The following is a 7,305-nucleotide window of genomic DNA, read 5'->3' as shown; positions in this document are numbered from 1 at the left end:
AAAAGGAAAAAAAAAAAAAAACAGTGACACAGAAAGGTCAAGATGAAAAGTGTACAGGATATAGAATAGAAAATCAACTATGTATTTGTACATTATGTACAGATTATAGAAATGCTAAATATCCTAAAATACTACTGCCCATAAAAATACTGTTGCCAATATTATTATTGCTGTATTATCCACTGTCTGAAATCTTCATCTTAAAAGTAATTAATAACTAAAGCCGCCAAGTGAATGTAGTGGAGTAGAAAGTGTGGCGTAAAGAATTATATTTCCTGAGAGACCTTTCTATGAAAGATGGGACAAACTTGTCTTTGTATTATTTGATAGTGAATGAATGAATGAATGAATGAATGAATGAATGAATGAGTGAATGAGTGAATGAATGAATGAATGAATGAATGAATGAATGAATGAATGAAGAGGTTTACAGAGCAATCGGGTTACAGCCCTAACCAAGTGTCAGCTGAAAGGACATCTTAGAGGTCTGACCCTGAGCAGGATTCAAAACTGTTACTTACTGCTACTTTCCATTTGTCATAACACCGAGCAGTGGAGAGGAATCTTCATCCAATGTTGAATGATATGAAAGCACAAAGTGGTTGAATACTCCAATGTGAAACAATTTAAACAGGAATGCACAATAGATAACGCACAAAGTTCTTTGGTCACTTAAAAAAATATATATATATTAGTGCTGTCAGGCGATTAAAAAAATTAATCTAATTAATTACGGGATTTGTAGTTAATTAATCTAATTAATCGCATTTTAATCTCATATCTGCTAAAGGTCCCCAAATAAAGAATTTGAATTCTAGGACATTACAATTCACTGACATTCACATTACAGCTGGTGAATTCTTTTCATCACTGTAGTTCTCGACGGTAGCTGGAAATTAGAGTCAGATGACGCTATCTGAAACGCCTCTTTTAGGCCCTCGTCTTCCACGATTGAAATCGGCCTGCAATCAGCAGCAACCCACTTTGCGATTGAGTTTGTCAGTTTTTCTGTCGTGGCTTTGCTCATTCGTTTTCCTAACTCAGCAAGTGTGGGTTGGCGGAGTGAGCTCACGGTAGCACTAGCGGCACTAGCAGCAACTACATGTTTAGCGTTTAAATGATAATTCAGGCTGGAGCTGCTACGGTGATAGGAAAATTCTTTTTTACACAAGGTACAAATCATTGCGCTCTTTGTTAATAGTCCCGTCTTTGTTCTTTTTATAAATAAACTTGCCATTCAAAGGTCCAAGTAGGCTTGCCTCGCTTTCCGGTGTCGCATCCACGTCTGTTGTCACCCTGCTTTTGACTAGTGGCGCAGGTAGGATGCGGCCTGCCGCTGCAGCCTACGGGTCACTCAAAGGGCCAAATTTAAAATGCTTGCGCATTGACTTGCCACTCATGATTAATTGCGTTAATTTTTATAGCGCGTTAATTTGCAGCGTAATTAACTAATCTAATTAACGCGTTAAACTGACAGCCCTAATATATATATGTTATACAATCAATTGACATTACAGAAAGTACAACAGTTCCCTCTGAAGTGTAGCAGAGTAGAAGTATAAAGTAGCATAACATGGAAATAGTCAAGTAATGTACAAGTATCTCAAACCTGTACTTCAATACAGTACTTGAGTAAATGTACCTAGTCACTTTCCACCACTGCTATTCAACACCTTAAAGTCTTGTGCGTTCCGTTTGTTCTAACAGAGTCTGATTACACTATAATAATAATAATTATGTGCTCATAATGTGCATATGATTCCTGTAGTGCTTTATGAGTACCACTTCAAATACAGCAGCTGCAGACGAGGACAACAGTGGGATTGAATGCCAGACGGAGGCTGGCTGGGCACTTGGTTTATACTAAAATATTAGTATTAGCAGTAAAATAACAGCTTTCCAATAAAACCGCTATATCTACCTATTTATTTATTTAGCTGTGGCCTCAAGCAACAGCAGACTGGTGTCCTGTCAGCTGCATCAACCTGTGTGTGCGTCTCCGTCGGTCTGTGTGTGCATACAGTGTGTCTGATTGTTCAGGAGCAGAGTTAATACGAAGCAGAGCAATAATAATTCTCTCTACCTCTGTCCAGACGCACTAACTTTCTCTCTCTCTGTCTCTTTGCTGTCCTTCCCCTCTCACTCTCCCTGTACCTCTCTCACCCCCCATCTGTCGCTCCCGCTCTCTTCCCTCCTCTCTCTCCACTCGCTCGGTGAAGATGGATCACTCTGCGTCTGTCAGCAGTAGTATCACAGAATGAGAATGTATTGTCTGCTGTCTCAGATAATAAATGCTGCTATCTACGCTACTGTTCCTGGCCATAATAGATGGCCCATATCTACACAGCTTCTGTTTATGAGATTATCACAGTCCTCTGCTGTCCCCCAAGCCCCCGACAGGAGAGATGGAGAAATTACTTTATCGCTAGGGGGCCCGAAAGTTATCATTTGTGAGGAATTCGTGGAGTGGGAGCTTTGTGAATTGGCAGTTACTGCCACTTCTACTGTGGCATCACACGCGCTGAGAGTGTGAGCACAGAAGCAGGAGAGGTTAAATTGTTCTGTGATTGCTCTTTTATGCTGCTTGAATCCGTGATGTGTTATTGAGAGAGGCCACCTGAAAGGAGGGAGAAAAAGATTAGCATCCAAGCAAACCCTCTCCCCTCATCTTCATGGTACATCGCCGTTTATCTGTCTCTTTTTTTTATCTTGTTTTGATTTCTGCGAGCATGTAGTTCATGCAAGTAATCACACATAGATCTCGTTCTGTGGGGGGTGGGTTTATATACTTACAAAGACCCTGGTGCTGAGTGCATTATTGAGATGTTTGGAGCTCTTTCCAAACAGCTACTCGAGCATGCTCATTCAAATCAGCGCAGGTCAGGTGATAAATGAAGGTCTGGGCAGCAGAGGGAATCAGCCACAGTCACTGGCCACTGTTGGTCCGGGTTGCCACTGATTATGGAGTGTGTGTTCATGTGTGTGAGTGACATTTATTACTGCTGGTCACTGAGGGAGTCTGTTGACCGTCAACCCCAGTCTTGACCACCTGAACCCGGCCTGACCTCTCTGTCTGGCTGCGGCTGCAGAGCAGAGGGTCTTATTGGCTCAAGCTGCTGACTGATGGCTCTCCTCTCTTCTCTTGGCTAAAAGCCTTGACCTGTGTTTGTCCACAACAGGACGGAGCAGGATGAGCCAGCAGGGGTAGCTCAATGTGACCATCATGTACAGAAAATGTGTACTTGGTACATATAGGAGCCGGTGATATACAGCTTATTTGCTAGTGACTTTTGTTTTTATTCAAGTCTTAATGTCCAGTTGTTGGTGTGTAAATCAGCATATTTGACCTCATGCCACGCCACAGCAAACATACCGTGTGATATGACGTAGATAACTGGTGAAGTAAATGGACGTTCTGAAGAGGAGTCTATAAAAAGCACAGCAGGCAAACTACATTCAGTCCTGTTTTGAAACTGGAGTTTTGACTAAAAGCACAGGCCAATACTTCATACTTGTCCAGAGCTCTGACCAATGGCTCTAATTGGCTCAAAACCTGAACAAGGGCTTTAATTGGCTGTTGGCCCTGTCCGTATGAGCAGAAGGGACAGTTGGCTCTAAGCCGTGCCGCCTGCTCTGCTGCACATGGCTTTTAATCTGAACTGCTGTAGACTTTTGCTTAAATTTCATCTTCACACAGACGACAAGTCCAATTTTAAAAAAAAGAAGAAGAAGAATTTGCACATACTACTTCTACAATCTTGGGACACTCCATATCTGATAACATGATTAATTTTACTCGTTAGAAGACAGGGGACAAGTCTTTTGCTAATTGTGTCATCATGGGAAAATAGATTGTTTTGGAAACTGACCTGTGCACTTCTTTGAGGTGAATCAGGAACTTTCCGTGTAAAGAGTTTAGAAATAAGAGCATTTTTTCTATGTTATGTTAGATATGGACACATCTGTGTCCATATTGACCAAGTGTGACTCCATTTATTGCCAAATGCTTAAAGTTACATTGAAGTTTAACTTATAAAGGTCACCTGTGCTGCATCTGGCTTCCTGCCATGTGGCTCCAAGAAGAAAGAGGGGCTCTTATCTACAGCAGATAACACAGCCAGGGAGATGAAATTTAAACAAAATACAATTTTGAAATGCTATGTTTAATTTTAACAGCCAACACAATCTCATTATATTGAGATGATTAATAGAGACAAATAAGACTATTATTGGAAAGATTATGAGCTATACTTCATATTTTGTGCAGCTGAGCTGAATTTTACTGGACTGCTTTCAGGCACAAAACAACCAGTGAACCTTAGAAGAAGAGAGAGCTGCTCTTCCACAAGAGTTGCTTTAAAGCTGTCAATATTTCATGCAGTTATTCACAACTTTGTTCTCGTCAGTAAAAGAGAAAGAGGAACCCTTTGACTGAAGAAGCAAACTCATCTTTGTGACAAAGATAACCAAGAATGGTCCAAATCGTAATAGTAATGCCAGCATTGGTGCTAACATGACACTGAGGCTGCTGATCATTTCAAACATGCTGCTAATTGTTTACATGCAGGCAAAGGTATCATGGACAACAATGGACAATATCATTGTTATAATACTGTTTAAATGCTCAAGTGAAACTACGTAAATGCAGGTATTACATCATAGAGATGTTGAAGAAAACAAATGAAATGCATGTGCAACCATTCAATAAAGTCTTACTTTACATGTTTATGATAAAATATAGATACATGAAAACATGAGAAAAAAAAAGTGCTGTCAGAAATATTGCGTTATTAATGCATTAACGCATTTTTATCTTTATATCTATCTTTATTTTTTTATATTTTTTTATCGTGAGATTAACACTCTTTGTGACCTTGTAGTTTTTTAGAAGCTGTGGCCACTGCTAGTAACGTAAGAAAAACTACAGGATCCGATTGTAAACCGGGAAACAAAACAATAGGCACGCCCCACGCACGTGTTTGGTCTTGCCTGCTTGCTAGCTGTAAAAAAAGTAGGCTAGCAGTTTGTGTGGATGTCAAGCGAGAAATGCCGAATTGGATGCACACAAGATTCTGAATGGAAAGTTTAGTTTCATAGAGTTGCCAGATGGGTCGACTGACAAGACCAAAGTTATCTGTGTGTGTTGTCGGTGTGAACTGAATTATCACCGTAGCACATCCAGTCTGAAATACCACTTGATGGCCAAACACAGGGCGAATGCGAATTCTCCGCTGCCTCCTTGTCAAAACCAGGCGACAATGGATGGCTTTCGACAGAGGCATATGGATGCTGTTATGTTCAAAGGAAACTTAAGACAGGAAAGTTTAAGCCATGGTTTAACTGCACTATAGGCTCCTAGTTTAGAATGATGTGCACTTCGTAACTTTATCTTGTATCACCCTGTTTTGATCCCTTAGAAAGGGTTGTTGAAGGGGCTTTTTTGTAACCAAGTATTTATTTTTTTGTCATCTACTTATTGACAGTGTTAAATTGTGTGAGATTTGATTCATTCAAATGTGAATGACTGCTCAAAGTGAGAATGTTAGTGTGAAATATAACACTACACACTGTTTTCAATTAAAAAACATTTGCACAAAGCAAGCCTATCCACTTTTCCATGTTGAAAACAGTATTAAAATGATAATTCAGGGGACATTTAGAATAGATAAAAATGCGATTAATTTGCGATTAATCGTGAGATAACTATGACATTCATGAGATTAATCGCGATTAAATATTTTAATCGAATGACAGCACTAGAAAAAAAAAAACAATATTACCACATAGAGAATGAACAGGTATTCATAGTGTGAAATGATGTGATAATATCAGCATTAATGTATACTGATGCATACACACATGCACTGACAGTGTTCAGGTATCTACAGTATTGCAGGCACGCTGTATGTGGTAAAAAGAACTGCAGTGTAAACGTTGCCAGCTTGCAGAGTTATGTGGATACCTACATAACTAGCTGTCTCACATATCACAATCTCCAGATGGAGAAGCCATATGTAGAGGAATGAATTCTTCTTGGTGATTATGATCTGTTGTCCAGTCAAAAGATTCAGTAACTTATAATGAAGGGTCAGTTCATCGTGTGTGTCTTTCACCATCACTTGTGTCTTTCACCTCAGGAAGGTTGTCAGCTTTACATGAAGTGTTTGCTTTAACTTATACCCTGAGATCAGGTGTCGATTTTTACAGCTAATTGGCCAACTGTTCGCATCAATCTTCCAAATAAATTCAAACATCCAAAACTTTCACAACTTCAGCAAAAAACAAACCTCTTCAGGCAGTTTGCAGAGAGGAGATACATGTGAGGTGACGTCCTCTTGTACAAGATGCATAGTTGACCCTGAAGCTACTCGTTCACTCAGTGCTTTGTTGCCTGTTGATTTTTTGTGTTTGTCATGATTTGTCATTTAGCATTTGGTGCTGAGATGTCAAGCTTAAATGTGAGGCTCTCTCCATATCTGCCTTTTAAGGCTTTCTTTGAATTTTTTCCTCTTCAAGTGATCTTCATTGCTTCATTGCTTAAACAGTCCGGAAAGGTTAAAGTTTTCAGTTATGGGGGTGAGTCAGGATTTCCTGAAGCCTTTAAGCTCATCGTTTGAAGAGGGAATAGTCTGCTGATATGGTCCAAAAAATATAGTTCCCTGGCTGCCCGTCTCCTGCTTTCCCAAAATAAAAAAATGTCCCCGTTGTGAGATTGCAATGATTTGTAGACCTTGACAAATGTCAGGCCAGGCCAGGTTCAAAGCAGACAGCTGTGCATTGTCATGTACTTCATAAGTCTGTTTACATTTCAGGAAACACTGTGATGAATCTTCACCACACCTCGTTCACACAGGTCGCTCAGCTCTGTGCAGTCGTCCTAGCTTTGACTGCATGTGCAGTCATCAGCTGGTGTTTGAGGGCAACATCAATCTAACTGTCACACTAAAGTCCACTGGGAGAGACAAGCTAACGCTGGGACGACACACACACACCTCATCTTTGTCTGGCAGACCACTGGTTACTCATTAGATGCAGAGGGTACCGCGACAGACTGCAGACAAAGAGCAGCTATGCTAATCCTCTTTGATTTTCGCCTCCTCTCTCAGCAGTTGTAACATCTATTCTTCTCCTTTATCGGTATCACTCTCATTTCCACACTCTGTACTCTCGATTTTATCGTACTGAAACAGCATCTTTTATTGACACTAACAAACTTAAAAGCTGGCAGCGCTTTATGTTGACTTTATGTCACATTTATTCCCCCCAAACAAGAACTTTACCACAGCTGCGGCTCTTTTCCACACT

This window comes from Chaetodon trifascialis, chromosome 7 (genome assembly GCF_039877785.1).
Source record: "Chaetodon trifascialis isolate fChaTrf1 chromosome 7, fChaTrf1.hap1, whole genome shotgun sequence".
NCBI lineage: Eukaryota > Metazoa > Chordata > Actinopteri > Chaetodontiformes > Chaetodontidae > Chaetodon > Chaetodon trifascialis.
The sequence above is the reverse complement of the archived record's forward strand: the minus strand, read 5'-3'. Positions refer to the sequence as shown.